Raw genomic sequence first — 16,565 nt, 5'->3', positions numbered from 1 at the left:
TGACTTGCTTTTGCAACACTAAATCATATCTCCCGCCACTAAGCCTGATACTATCAAAGCATTCATATTCCCCACCTCTCTCCGTGACGTTACAGGGTGCGTCATGAAACGCGCCCAGTCGTCTGCAATAGTACGCGACTTTACACAGAACCCGGAAGACAACACACATTATGTCACAACACAGCGCGCCGCAATTCAGAATATGAAACTGATTTAAAAGCAAAGAGCAAGATTGTAAATGTTGTAAAGTACATTTATTTGACATCAAATGTTTAGAGAATATTCAGCAATTTGCATTTGTCTTTGTTGTCGATGACATCACATGGCTGGCTTTCCCTTTTTATCCTTTACTGACATATCGAAGCCACATAGTTTTCTGTAGTAACAGTCAGGAAGTAAAAGTTGAAAAGGTACTATATTTGTAGACTTGGGTTCCTGTCACATCATATATGAAACATGTACGTAGCGGAAGATACAGGCTTGAAAGAGAGGAATCCTTTCTGTGCATGAAGATAATCATTATGGTATCAGCACTTTGTCATAGATTTAGTTTGTATTACTCTACCTTCCCTCTATATGCTCATATTTGTATGCATTATAGTCACTCTCCATAGAGTGAATGGGAAAAAAATTTTGCTCGCGTCTACAGGCCAAATCGCTGGACGGATTTCCACCAAATTTGGATCAGGATCAGCGGCTTGGTCCCGAAAGAGTGCTTTTGCAAATTTGGTGAAAATTCGTCCAGTAGTTTTTTTTTTTTAAATGACCAAAAAGTAGGTTAAAAAAAATTAGTTATATCTGTGTTCGGTTTGCGGATACACTTCCCTGTTCGCTCTGCGGAAAGTGTCCTGATTGGCCAATCGTGTTGCGTGATGTTCGCGGACATGAAAAGTGTTCGCTGATTGGACGGGCTGGAGCGTGAAGCGCGTCAGATTTTTCGGTAGCGCCCGCCATATTGGATTCACGGACGTCCCGGACAGCGCGGTGAAACTTTGTTCAAAATGTGTATTTTGTAGAGTGTGTTGGTGTGTAGGAGTGTTTGGGGAGGGTCGGAGTGTGTGAGATAGGATGAAAGTTGTGTTTTTTATGTGTTGGATGTTCTTTTTGTGTTCGATTTGTTTGCGGACATCACGGGTGTTCTGAAATTTTCTAAATAAACTGACTAGGGGGTGTTCTAAGGAGTCAAAATGTGTTCGTTTTGTTCGCAAGCAAAGTGAAACTGTTCTAAGAACACTCGCGGTGTCCGGGGAGTGTTCGTAGGTGGTGTACTGAGGACGCTGTCCGTATTGTTCTCTGTCAAGTTGAATGTGTTCTAAGAACATGCGCGGTGTCCTGAAATGTTCGCAAATAAACAAGATGGGGGTGTTCTAAAGACGTTTTTTGAGAACACTCCCGGTGTCCTGGAATGTTCGTAGGGGGTGTCTTGAGGACGCTGTCCGTATTGTTTTCTGTCTAGTTGAATGTGTCCTAAGAACACTCGCGGTGTCCTGAATTGTTCGCAAATAAACAAGATGGGGGTGTTCTGAAGACGTTTTTGAGAACACTCCAGGGGTCCTGGAATGTTCGTAGGGGGTGTTCTTAGGACGGTCTCCGTATTGTTCGTTGTTAAGTTGAAAGTGTTCTAAGAACTATCGCGTTGTTCTGAAATGTTCGTAGGGGGTGTCCTGAAAACGGTGTCCGTATTGTTCGCTGGCAAGCTCAAATCGCTGTTCTAGGAACACTCACATTGTTCGCGGACATTAAAAGTTTCCCATAGATCATAGTTGAAATATTTGACTCTATGGATGTGATATGCTGCGGTGGTTGTTGCCAGGGCATAGAGTCTTGGGTGCATGGCCATTTGGCCATGCACCCAAGACTCTATGCCCTGGCAACAACCACCGCAGCATATCACATTCATATTTGTTTATAAGTTTGGGTGAAAAACAAATGTATAAGGAACAAAGGTATTAGATACTATGGATGTGATGTGCTGATATGGTTGTCCTTATTATTGTATACTTACTGTTTGGTCTAGTAATGAGAGTCCATGTTTTTTTTCTTCATTTCTGTGATAAAAGAAAATAGCATGTTAGTATTAGTATTTTGTAATGACTTATTACATTGTATAAGCAATATACTTTTATTTTTTTTCGACCCTCATATTTAGTAGAGTACAAATAAGAGTACTGTGCAATTTGCTCAGTTTCTGTATTTGTTGCTAAAATCATTGGGTCTGTGGGAGAAAAAAAAATCCATGTTGGATTTAAAAAAAAAACCTTTTTCTGTTATGCTACAGTTTATTTGTTTGTTTGTTTTCAGTGTTCACTTGTTGTTTCTGGCTAATGCTTTGTACTTTGCTTTGTTGTATTTTTTTTGGAGCAGTAACAGATTCTTCTTTTGTTTTGATATTGTAAAATTTTGGAGCAGTTAGATATCAATTGGCATATTCTAACTGTCTATTTTTTAAATATATTTTAGTGGTTTTGATTTACCTATTTGGATATTGTTAAATTTTGGGACAGTTAGATACCAATTGGCGTATTCTAACTGTGTATTTTTTGGCCTAATTTAGTGGTATTCATTTATCTGATTAGTTGTTGTAGAATCTTTGAGCTGTTAGATAGCTTTTGGAGTATTCTAACAGTTTATATTATTTTAACACAAATTTATAATTTTGGGACAGTTAGATACCAATTGGCGTATTCTAACTGTGTATTTTTGGCCTAATTTAGTGGTATTCATTTATCTGATTAGTTGTTGTAGAATCTTTGAGCTGTTAGATAGCTTTTGGAGTATTCTAACAGTTTATATTATTTTAACACAAATTTGTAATTTTGGGACAGTTAGATACCAATTGGCGTATTCTAACTGTGTATTTTTTGGTCTAATTTAGTGGTATTCATTTATCTGATTAGTTGTTGTAGAATCTTTGAGCAGTTAGATAGATTTTGGAGTATTCTAACAGTTTATATTTTTGTAACGCAAATTTACTTAGAGGTTTAAATACAGTTTATTTATCAAATTTTGGTTTTAAGAACATCAAATAAGCGTTTGTAAGATTTGCTGGTAATCTCTGCTTTAGAGTAATGGTACTATCATAACATTCAAACCATCCACATTTCTTTTTTATGTATGCAGTGTAGTGCCCTGAATTGGTTGTGGCTCCTGCGTGGTAGATTATACCTATTGTTGTGAAGGTTTTCTTACCAAGTGATATTTGACCATGTGTGAATCCAGTCAGCTTGCAGTTGTTTTTGGTACCATCTGCATTGTAACGTAGAAGCATTAGTATTACGTATTTACTATGTGTTTGCATTACTAACGTGGAGCGATTATATGAATTGCAGGTAGAGCATAATCTACCATGGTTTGCATTTTGTACAAGTTGCTGAAATGGAATGGATTCACAATTTGGTATTGATATATATATGAAGCGTTCATTGGGGATTTCTTCTTGTGTCACATTGTTGCAGAGAGTGCATGTATGTTTCCACATGTATGAAATCTGAAAGATTTCATTTATAGGTATGTTTTTGTTTTCCAGTACTTGTAGTAAGTACATTAGAAATTCTTGTGGATCTTCGTGTGAGTTTATAGTGAATTTCACCATTCCAGCACAGTAGTCCAATTGTCGTCTTATTCCAAAAACACTATATGTGTTGTCAGGATTGTTTGCTGCATTTCTGTGAAGTACTAACATTTGCAAACACAATGGGTCTGTACTGTGTAAGTAAATGTTGTCAACAATTGGTGGTAATTGAAATAGAATATTCATTGCTACATTTGCATAGCAACTTACACCAACTATATTTGAGAATTTAAATGGTCCAGGTAGTTCTGTATCTAACTGCTTTTTTTGGAGTTTGTCTTCCTTCTTTAAAGAAGTACCTGGTTTACTTTCTCTAATTGATTCTTTTTTGTTTGTGGTACTTGATAGAGTATTAGTTTCTTTTACTCTCTTTGGAGGATTTCCAGTGACGTCCTGTTGCATTTCAGTTTGATTTAGTTTTCTTTTACAGCGTTTTAGTTTTTGTGGAACAGAATATGTGTTTAGATGGGGAGTGTATAGTGAGCGAAGTCTATTATATTCTAAAATGCAAGGAATATCAGCGTTTACTTTACTTGCATCAAAGTTGATTAGAAATAGACCGTCAAGTGTACGTAAGCGTGATAGTGCTACGTAGCTCATGCCTTCTTTAAAGACTGTGTTACGAATATCTATCATTGCTTTGTCTAGGGTAAGACCTTGTGATTTATGAATTGTGACTGCGTATGCAAGAGTTAGAGAAAATTGTTCTCTGCGTACATACATATCTTTGAAGAGAAGGAATCTAGCTGTTGAGCGTCCTATCCGTTTTACTTCTGAAAGTTTGTCAAAGAGTATATTGACAAACTGAATTTTGTTGTCACGTGGGTATGTTTGAAAGCCAACAACTGTACCCAGTGCTCCATTAACTAGTCCTTGGTCCACGTCAAGGTTACGTTTAAGCATTACTCTGCAATTTAAGGATAATTTTAACATCTTTTCTAAGCCTGCTGTGTTTGAGATTGATTTTTCTAAATTATTTAGTCTTGTTGTGGCTTGGTCACACATGGGTAGTGTCATACCATGTACATCTAGTTTGTCTGTGGCGCTAATTTCCATTATTGGTTGCATTTCTTAACTTAGCATGATTTCATTGAATTTGAAACAGCTTGCAAGAGTTGGCATTAAGGCCATACAATTGACATTTTTGTGGGCTAATTGTTCCATAACATCTGTAGCACATGCATTATCGCCATAAAGTGCATTAATGTGCCGGGTTTTCAATGTTGTTTCTGCTTCTTTAGAAAGTATACCAACTCTCAAACTTTTCAAAATGTTGGCATAAGTGAGATCTGTAGATTGGCGCATGTTTTCTGTTAATTCTCTGTATTGGAAATGTTGCCAAAGGTTGACATTTCCAATGCTGCCAACAGTTTTACGGCAGAGTTTGTGCCCTAATGTTTTAAAAATAGGTTCACCTTTTACTGGTGTTAATTGAAGGAGATCTCCAAAAACAATAATGTGTTTTCCTCCAAAGAGCTCTTCATAGTCTGTTTTGAGTACTTCTTGTAATCTGAGGTGAATCAAAGCTAACATCAGGTTGGAGACCATGCTCACTTCATCTATTAGTAGCATTTTCATTTGTTTCAATACTCTGCGTAATTCCATTGCAGCTTCTGCAGAAAGTTTGTAATAGTCTAATTTGTTCTGGTGTTCTACTGGTAATAGTAGTAATCGGTGTAATGTAACACCACCTATGTTGTAGGCAGCTAAACCTGTGGGGGCAGTGACAACAGCTGACAGTTTGTTGTTTGTCAATTGTTGAAGGAACTTACTAATGATTTTGATTAGGAATGTTTTGCCAGAACCAGCTTCCCCACTGACGTACAGTAGTATAGGTTTATAATTATGGCAGGAACATTCTTTATTTTCATGTTTTACACCATGTGCAATTTGTTTTGTTACTTCTTGAAAAATGCTACTTTGTTCATTGTTTAGTTTTGATTGTAGTATAGTTAAGTCTTCCTTATCTTCATACTGACACATGGTGTTTTCTACTTCTATCATAGCCAATTCTGCCTCATTTGTTATTAGTGGTTCTCCCAGTGGTTCTTGGCTTCCTGTTAACGAAGGTTGACTACTGTCAGGAGTATCCTTATCTAGTTGGGCTTGGAGTTCTTCTTTGTGTTGCTGTTCATTGTGCAACATTGTTTTGTACTGTGTAAAGTTTACATCAGTTATAGTGCTTTCATTTGCTTTGTAAGCATCCTCATATGAGTCATAGGTATCTAGTATTTCTTCTTCTTTTCTCCATGGTTTGAAGAGTTGTAGCAGGGACATGTAATATACTTCTTTATGTTGAGGGGTCTTCAATGACAATTTGATATGATTAATTAAATTTGGTTTAGTGAGTTTAACTAAGCTGCCTTCACAGTTTGTCACTCTATATTTACCTTTTTTTTCATCGGGTTTCATATTATTTTTGTATGTGTAATTTTGGGCTATTTGGTATAGACACATGTTTTCCAAAGTATTACTTCTGTTTGGGTAGTATGTGTCCAATAAATTGTTTTTTAAAATGTCTTGGCTGTTGGGATCATGTTTGGCTATTGTTTCTATATCTTCATATGATTTTAGAACTCTTTTTCTAGATTTAGCTGGACCAAGACTTAGCCATACTATATTTGCAGATTTACCATACAATGAAGTACCAGTTAAACGATCAGCTGCTTCATAAGATCCACATTCTCTATGGGTGAGCATTTATATGCCCAAGCTGTATAATTTCTGAGATACTGTTTTATCTGATGACAGGTCATTCCAGAGGTCTTGGAGCTCTGTTTTTTCTGCTTTAGTTAAGTATGCTGTGACATATCGTGCAACTGCAGTAGAATTGTCTGCAATGTACTGCACATCTATGTTTGCATTCCATAAGTGGGCAATGATTGCATTATAATCATTGATATATTTTTCTTCTTCTTTTCTTTTTATGTAATATGTATTTTTAGGTGACTTTCCTTTAACAGTATGTCTAACTGAAGACATGAGGTTGTTTACTTGACCTGTATTTGTAACTGGTCTAGGGAAACCAAATCGGCATTTGGTGTAGTATTTGCCTTTGTTTTTGTATTTGCGACGACAATATTTTCCACATTTGTGTCTTTGACATTGTAAAATTTGTGCACAAAGATCACTATTTGTGGCTTCTGATGGAATTTGACAAGTGACATATTTTTCAATAAACTGTAAAACAGTGGCATCACTATCTTGACCAAATTTAGGAGCATCTTTAATCCATAAAAGCATGTGGATATGTGGTGCTCCTCTGGCTTGGTATTCTTTTCTCCAAAAGAAGTGTTGCACTTCTCCAAGGGGAGGAACAGTTTTATTACGAATAAAATGTAGCATAGCAATGAAGCGATGGTGAAAATATCTTGAAACATTAACAGGATCCAAAGAACAAAGTTCTCCAGGTGTTAGAATATCTATGTTTGTTTTGTTTTTATTTGATATGCGTAGGAAATCATGTAAATCTTCCCACGCATATTCTGCACAACTTAATGTAACAAACCAAGTGGGTGGGCCAAGGTTTCTGATCATACAACGTACATCTCCATGACGTCGAAACCAGTACTCTTTAGTACCACGCATATTTGCTAATAGATTAGTAATATTTGATTGTAAAACCTCATCCTTTTGTTGCACTTTCTCTAATAATTGTGTAGCTGTCATATTTTGAAAGTGTGATCCTGATTTTAATATGTGTGCAACTCCGTAACATAAAGTTGCTAGTTCACTTTCAAAGAGTAGGTGGAATATGTATTCCACATTTTGTCTAAATCTGGGATCTTCAGAATACATCCGTAATGAGCGGTATTCTGAAGCTGATATTTGAATAGGTCTATCATCATACCTTCCTCCTTTGCCAGTAGGAAAGAGTAGAGGAAAAGCACGTGCTTCTATACTTTTTTCCCATATACTGATTGGCGATCCTTTTGTTTGACGCATTTGGTAAGTTTCCAGTACATCTTGTACGGTGTCATTACAGTGCAAAGGATGAATTGTATACTGGTCTAAAGTATTTGATATTGTAGCAGGATCTAGTAGCTCAAATTGACCAGCTTCTTGTGTTTCTTGAATTATTTCAGTTGTATCTTTCAAGTTTTCTTCAATATTAATTTCTTTGTAATATTCGTTATTCTCTTTGAGATATTGGAAGGCTTGTCTAACTTTATATAAATCTACCAGCTGTTGCCATATTTTTTTGTCTTTTGTAGGTACTCCATTTACTAATATAATTAAAGATTGGTGCATTGGACGTTGCACTCCTAGAGTATGCACATTTTCTTTTAGATTTAATGGTAAATAAACTACTTTTCCACAAATGCCTTTTACCAATTCAGAGGGAGGTAATATTGCTGCTTTTGGTTGAAGGCGTATTATTGCTTGAAATGGGTGTACTGTTTGAATTATGATGCTCTCATATAAATTAAGTTGTTGTAGAGGTTTTGGTACTGGGTATAATTCCAAATTATTTGTGATAGAACGTGAAGGAGTTTGGTTGTTGTCAAGTTTTGTAGTGCAATTACTGCAAAGTATTAAGGGCTCAGTTATTTCATATTTGTTTTCTGCTACAAGGTAGAGAGCTAATTCAAACCATTTAGAATCTTCATTGTCTTCTATTTTGTATGATAGGTCCACAGTTTTTGTGTTACTTTTATAAAGAATTCTACGGCAACATACACATACATGGTTTGGTACTTCAGCTGATGTACTTTTAAATTTTAGTATTTCTTTTTTGTATGTGTTTAGCAAAAGGTTGCCATGTGTAGAATTGTTGCTTAATTGGCATAAAGCTATTTCATTCTGTAAATGGCTTTCACTTCCAAAATATTTTTTCTGGATATAGTGAATTTCTTCAAGTAGGTCTTGCGCTGTACCATGTAGAAGGATGTTATTTAACTTTTCTAGTGCTAAAGCAGGACTTTTAGCATAGTACAGTTTATAGACTAGATTTCTTATAGTTGAATGATGTGTTGATATCCTTTTGATATCATGGAAAGTGGTTTTACAAGTAGGTCCTGTAATGCAGGCCAATGAATGTCCTTGTAGTCCTGTGTACTTGCTCACTGGACAGGTATCTATATTTTGCAGTAATTTAATTTTGATTTTGTCTTTGCTTTTTACATATTTATTGAGGAATTGGTGTAAAGATTTGAAACATTGTTTGGGAATGTTACACATTGACGTGCATGGCCATTTGTACACTAGACGTTCTGATTCAGTTAAATGGAGGGGTAATTCTAAGTTTTCAGGGCATATTTTTGTAAGGAGTACTTCTTGTTCCATTATAGTATTATTCACTTTTTCATAACCTCAACCACTGCTATTTATGGCAATTGTATTACTTTGCTTTTGTTTGTACGCTTCTTCATTAAAATATGGTTCTGTGCTCGTAGTGTGATTCCTTTCACCTCCGCAGATACTTAAGAAGTTCTTTCTGTTGACATTTCGCTTATTGAGAAGTTTTTTTTGTAATTTATTTATTAGTTTTGTTAGTGGTTTCATTTTGTTTAACAGTAAAATAAATAAATTTCTTTTGAGAAGAATTGCACTGTCCATCAATGCTTCTAAGATTAATTTCCTATGATAGGTTTTAAGCTTTGAACCTGATTTCTCTCCTGTTTTTAAAGATTTTGAAGGACTTTGTGACGGTATATTTTGGCTAAAATACTTTTCTTGGTATGCTTACTTTGCACTATATTAAAATTTGAAGAAGTAGTTTTATCTGTACTGATAGATGATTTTCTGTTAATTGTTTTTTGGTTTGTTTTACATTTTGATAGAGGAAGCGAAGTTGTTGTACTTGAAACTTCTTGTGTTTCATTAAATGATTGTATTAGCTGTTTTGTTTCAACTCTTTTTACAAATTCTGCTAGAGATGGATGCTTATGTTGGACTCCTTTATTTTCATTTGCTCTAATTTTGCGTTGCTTTCTACGGAGTTGTCTTTTGGTAGGCATTCTTTAGGGTCTGTTGAAAAAAATAAAGAAGATATGGGTTGGGGTGTTCTGGAATGTATGTGTGCTGTGTGCATGAGTGTTTGAGTAAGATGATAAAGATGTATGTAATGGTGTGTGATTGTGTATTGGGAACTAAAACTAGTAGGGATAGATATTCTTGAATTTATGTGTCACTAAACTGGGGTTAAGATGACAAAAAAAAAGTAAAGTAGTGGTGTGGAAAAGTACAAATAGTAAATCTAATGTATACAATTAAAACAGTTGTTTGTTCTATAATATGAAAATTGTAGTGGTTCAGTTGGCTAATTTGTGTGTCCAAAAATAGAAATTTGTGGGCCATTCTGGTTGTAAATCGCTGTTTACGACATGGAAATTTTTGGACAAAATGGTACTAAATCTCTATTTTAAGAAACCAAAATAGCTGGTATTAATGTTATAGTATATTCGATTAATAATATAAATATTATGGTGATATTTTACTTACTTTTTTTTTTTAATTAACAGGTAACTTCTTAGTTTTTCTTTCTTCTTCGAATTCGGCTGCTTCTTTTCAGGAAACTGGTCTTCACTGCAACTGTAAAAGCTTCAAATTAGTAACTTTGTATATAGCACTGTTTTTAATTTAGATATTGATTTTTTTAATTGAAATCCTCAGTGCCTTCTGTAAAACCATTAAACTAATTTATTGACATAAGATACATTGCATTAGTTCAGTGTGTATGATATGTACTTAATGAAGAAATTGTATTGAATGACTAACTGTAGCAAACATAAAATATCTTTACTATGTCTTGTGAAATGTATAATATATTAGTGAATATCACTATTTCTGTAAGTAAACTGTTCTAGGTAATAGCGCCTCAATGTCATGTCTAATTTAAAGTAATTAAGTCAATAAATAAATAAAAACAAAAAATATGAAATTGTATAAGTATTTTTATAAAGGATTAATCATAGATTGTGTTTGCATGCAATTTTGTTTGAATATATGTAGTGTATATATTTCATTTAAAAAATGTTAGTTTAACATGATTTGAGTGTGTGTGTTTAAAGAAAGTAAAAAGTATAAAGGTGTATAAGTGGTAGTTGATTTTAGGAAATTGAAAAAAGTACAGTAAATTCATTTAACAGATTTTACAAGGTAAAAGTCTGTTTGAAAATGTGTTCATCTACCATAGCTCTCAAGTCACACGCTTTTGGCGGGTGTCACACGCCTTGTAAAGGGCAGACTCACCCGCCAAGCCTCCTGGACGCCCATTCATTCCAATGGGCGTCTCACTCGCTAAAAACAAAATCGGGTGATTTCACCCGCCTGTAAAACAAAAATGGTTGAGAGCTATGTCATGTACTATACAGAAAATATGCATACCTGAAGTTTGTGTTCATGCATATGGATATGCGTGGAGCTGTAAGTAGAAATCTTGAAGACTTGTACAGCATTTGTGGTAGATGCTGCTTGCCAATGATATGACACTTGTACTCAGAGAGATTCAGAGTACATTTGCAGTGCTGATCTATGATGATGCAGTTAGATGTAGAGGTCTTGAATGTGATTGGTGCATGGTCATGTGATTTTTGAGGTACATCCAATGAGGGAATGGCAGAGAGAGTGTAGTGGAAATGGTAGAAGGGCTGTTCATGTTACGATATGTCCGCGGACATGGCGGTAGTTCCAGGACATCGGGAGTTACATCCGGGGATTTTTGGGTTCAGAAGTCATGCAAATGAGAATAAGCACTGAAAGGGATTGGTCAGGAAAGTTTGGTGGGTGTGTTGTGGCAGGAGAGATTTTTTGAGATACTCTTTTTGCTGAGAGAACAAAAGATAGCTATGGCTGTGTGTTTCAGAAAACAGATTGTTTGGATTTTAGGAGATTCGTGGATACATTGGTTGAAGGTGCATGCAGAAAGCTGTGGAGTAGCTGTAGATCTTGGATTCCCACATGTGGAAGTACACTGGCATGGAGTACGTGGAATGAAGTGGTTGGACTTGCTACCTCTCTGTGCTACTTTGGAGACAGAGCAACATCCAGACATAATTGTAATTCATTGTGGAGGGAACAGTTTAGGGCACGTGACTGGAATTTTTTTGCAATTTGCTATGAAAGAAGGACTGAGGAAGGTTATGGACATGTTTCCTAATTCGCAAGTGATATTTTCACGGATTGCGCAGAGAAAAATGTGGCTTCGTTCTTCTTCATTTGGTCCACAAATGGAAAAAGCAAGGCGCAATGTTAATAAGGCTGTTTGTGGCTTTCTAAGAGATTTTGGCATGTCTTCTTTTCACAATGAAAATATTATGTTTTGTAGTACATACATTTTTCGCAGAGATGGAGTCCATCTTACTTATGCTGGCAATCAGATTTTTCTGAGAAATGTACAAAATGCATTGCGACCTTTTTTGGAATTAGAACAACGATTTTGAAGTAGATGTTAAGCATTTACAATTTTTTACTTATAAACACCACCCAAAGGCTCTTTTCAGAGCCACCACTTCTTTCAAGAGAAAATTACAATGTTTGTGATGGAGTAGTAACCCAATTCTTTTAATGTTCGCGAACTGTCCGCGGACTTCTAAAAAATACAAAGAGCCTTGCTTCATTTATTTTCACTTCTATTTTTTAACTGGGAAAGGCGGCTCTGAAAAGAGCCTTATTTTTTTTGATTTTTGTAATTTTGTATTTTTTTTGGTTTTTCAGACACGACACACTAGGAGAGCAGGGTAAAGGAGGGTAAAGGGGGGGGCACCAACCACAGAGATAAGAAAGGGCGAGCTGAGAGAGGAAGGTGTAGAGTGGGTTTTATTTGGGTAGTGAGCAGGTCTTCTCGTGCTCTGAGACGATAGTCTCAAAAGCACTCCGAAGTCGCTCCCCCCTGCAGAGTACTGTGTCACAGTACATACATACAACTGTGACCCTCGAAAGGTAAGGGTCATCAGCATTCTGTATGGCCTGTGAGGCAGCTTGAGAAAGACGCTGTCCCACAGAGGTGGTCCTTGTGGTGACAGGATCAGAAACAGAGGATGAAGTAGAGGAAATCAACCTGCTACGTTCTTCGCAAGGTACAACCCTGCGAATAGCCGCAGAGTGAAATGACCTCAGGTGTCGCTTCATAGTAGTGGTCCCAAAGCTGTAGTTACCGTGCTTCCCGTGACTGAGTATCATTTTGCACTCATTGCAGGTGACATGGTTCACACGAGCCCTAGGACCATTCCCATGAATGGTAAATAACCGCCACACCCAAGACTCACGCCTAGTGCGGGTAGTAGGGATTTCCTCTACCTCATTCTCATCATCCTCTTCTTCCTCGTCCGCATCCTCACTCCTGTTCCCCTCTTCAGGCCCTTGGGGAGGTGGTGGTGGTGGAGGGGGTGGTGGTGGTGCTGAAGCAGGTGCAGCACCAAGTGGCAGTTGAGCAGCCAAGGATGCCATGTCGATCATGGTGTAGTCTGCAGGTGGCAGCAAAAATCACTGTGTTCTGAAGAATAGCCAGAAACATAATGGGAATAAGCTCTTGGGTGTGGTCTTTTATAGGGGTGCTTGTGCGCGGCCCGCGGACATGCGCACTGTGCGCGGACAGATCGAACACAAAAAAAGGATTGGAAAGCTTCAAAAGGTATATAGAAACTCAAGATTGCTATGTGGGACTTGTGGCATGGTGAGATTTTATTGAAAAATATTATGGATTAACTGAAAATGTACTTTTAAATTGTTTGGGGACACGAACAGTGTCCGCATTTCAGGACACACGATGAGCGTGGGCGCGGTCATATGATCTGTTTGCGAACTAGTCTGCGAAGGAAGCGCCTGTCCGCAGGACACCAAGTGCACGGAGATTGGTTAGCCCATACGCATTGATGTCCTACGGACACTGTTCGGGTTCTGAAGTAATTAAAAGTGCGTCACATGTGAAACAAACATTTCAGGACACCGCGTGTGTTCTTAGAACAGTTTAAACTTGGTAGCGAACAGTAAGGACAGATATAGTGTTCTTCAGGACACGTGTACTTTAGTTTATGTACGAACATTTGAGGACACCAATTGTGTTCTTAGAACACTTTCAATTGGGTAGCGAACACTACCGACAGTTGTACTGTTGTTCAGGACACATCATTTTCGTTTATTTACGAACATTTCAGGACAGCAATTGTGTTCTTCGGACAGTTTTAAGTTGATAGCAAACATTACGGACAGATATAGTGTTCTTTAGAACACTTTAATTTTTGTTTCTTTACGAACATTTCAGGACACTTCGAGTTTTCTTAGAACATTTTGAACTTGCATGAGAACATTACGGACAGATGTAGTGTCCTCAGGACAGTTACATTTTTGTTTCTTTACAAACATTTCCGAACAACCGCGGTGTCCGTGGACACCTAAATTGGTTTTATTACAAGGAACTGAAAGTAATTACAACACAATATAAGAAAGGTAACTTTATTTAACATATATAAACAATTTATGACTGAGAAGGTGGGGCAGAAACGGAAACAAAAACAGGAGAATTAGGGTTTTCAATATTAGTGGGATCAGGTGAAGAAGGGATGCAAATCTCATCAAAACGTTGTGGTCCATGGAGAGAGTTTGGGGATAAATTAATGGGATATGGTGAGGGGCGACAAGTACAGGCGGGACAATGGTATGTTGTTGGTGGTTTTAGGTGATCTTCCACAAAGTTCTTTAAATCCATAAAATTTGCCATAAGTTGGCCCATTTTGTGGGTAATGTGTTCAAGAGTGTTACCCACCACTTCTTTTTCTTTGGTAGTTGCAATCTTTGTAGTGTCTGTAAAAATAAATGTATATGTTGAATGTATACCAAATAATATTTATCAATTGGTTTATACAGTAAAGTGTGTACCATTAAGTGGACTATCTTCTAACATTTCGTCTCGTGGGAAATGCTCCTCTAGCCAGTCCAGAGTACTACACATTTCTGTGAGAAAACAAAGAAGTAATATGTTTTTTTTTTTCTAATATAGAAAGTTTATAAATATATGAGTAAAAAGAAGTGCACTTACTATGTCTGGTGAGATATGTAATCAGTAGTGTATACGTCTGGTCTTGCTGTTGGTTGTGGAGCATCTGTGAGGTAATTATGGTGGAAGCCACTTTATCTTCTTTTGGTATATTCCATTTTAAAACATATTGTATTTACATGAATGGTTAGTGTGTTACATATATGGGTAACATTTTTAAAGTATTACTACATATACTTTGTATGTGTGCTGCTTTGTGAATTTGTTAAATGTTCCTATGTTATGATATAACTATTACAAATACCTCCCCAGAGTTTTTAGGTGGTGGTACTGTTCTCCGAACATGTCCGCGAGCATTAAATAAGTTTGCGGACATCAAGTTCATAAGAAGAGATCTAGTTAGTTCCATATGACATGTATATAAAGTCAAAGTCATTATTGTTAAGTTGTGCTACTAAAAAACTATGAAATTCAGTGAAAAAACTTTGTTAAAGGGACGTTATGGTTAAGTTGCGCTACTAAAAACCTATGAAATTCAGTGAAAAAACTTTGTTAAAGGGACGTTATGGTTCCAAGTAAAACCGAAAAACCCTTGAAATTCGGCAGTTATGGTAAGCTAAGCAACCATAACTCGCGCCACCACCGTGCACTGCTAAGCCTAACACCCAGGACATCAAAGATTTTTTAGGATTTTTCATTAGGTTTTTTCACTGAATTTCATAGGTTTTTAGTAGCACAACTTAACCATAACGTCCCTTTAACAAAGTTGTTTTCCCTGAATATATATATATATATATATATATATATATATATATATATATATATTCAGCGAAAAATCATTGTTAAAGGGAAATTATTGTTACAAGTAAAACCGAAACCCCCCAGAAATTTACCAGTATGGTAAATTAAGTAACCATAACTCACACCACCACTGTGCACTGCTAAAACCAACACCCAGGACATCAAAGATAACATCACAAATGTCATTGATGACATCACTGATGACAACACATATGAAATACATTTTGATGAAAAGTCCCTACAAGGGGTTGTGTTTATAATGTAGGTAACAAGATGGCAGGGGGGAATTGGAGACCTACTACGAAATACTTAATGTATTAAAACATGTACTCATGTAAACACCAAATTATATTTGAGTGTTGTTGTTAATACAGAAATGTAATCATACATACACATAGGCAATGGCTGCAGCATGCACCGTAGAAGTACAATATTTTTTAATCTGGTCATTTTGGATAGTAAAATAATGAATACTACTTTATCAGCGTTTTCAGTAATGTTAAACATGGAATAAATAGCTAACAATTGATGACTTACTACACACTTGTGTTAGTACAAACAATGCATATGAAGACCCACAACGCCTACAAATTAGAGGCACATACATGGAAACTAAAGTAAGGAAGAAAGAAACAAGAGCACTAGAAAATGTTAGTCACAATAAAGTTCGTCTTCATGCATACAAATGAATTGTGTGTTTGAGGCCTGCTTATTGCCCCGTGTATGTACACCATGAGCTGAGAACAAACTCTAAGGAAAGTACTTTAAGAACATGCCAATAGCACAGCGAGTAGAGCACTCGCTTTGACATCTGTGTCGAGCCTGCTGACACAGGCTCGAATCTCGGCAGGGCCATACTCAGCCTTCCATCCTTCCGAGATTGATAAATGAGTACCATGCACCATGGGTATTAATAAGCAGCGCTCAGATGCCTGAGGGTTCAAAGCGCTATATAAATGCTAAATTATTATTATTATTATATTATACTCACCCCCAATGTAGCAGCTGTAGAGGCCGCAGATAGTACCAAAGTCTGTGGACATCAGGTAGCATTCACAAGGCCTAGAAGCACAGGGGACAACAGAAAAGGTTCTACCCTGCAACCAACAAACATGTTTACATAAAACAACATTACTTATATTTACTACACCCAAATATACCTTATTGTACAAAATCATCATTTGAAAATGTACAAATTATGTTTTCATTTAGCACACAATATAATGGTATGCACCAAGCACAAACCACAACTGTACA

This window comes from Ambystoma mexicanum, chromosome 9 (genome assembly GCF_040938575.1).
Source record: "Ambystoma mexicanum isolate Mex_15411 chromosome 9, UKY_AmexF1_1, whole genome shotgun sequence".
Classification (NCBI taxonomy): Eukaryota; Metazoa; Chordata; class Amphibia; order Caudata; family Ambystomatidae; genus Ambystoma; species Ambystoma mexicanum.
Note: the sequence above shows the minus strand (reverse complement) of the source record.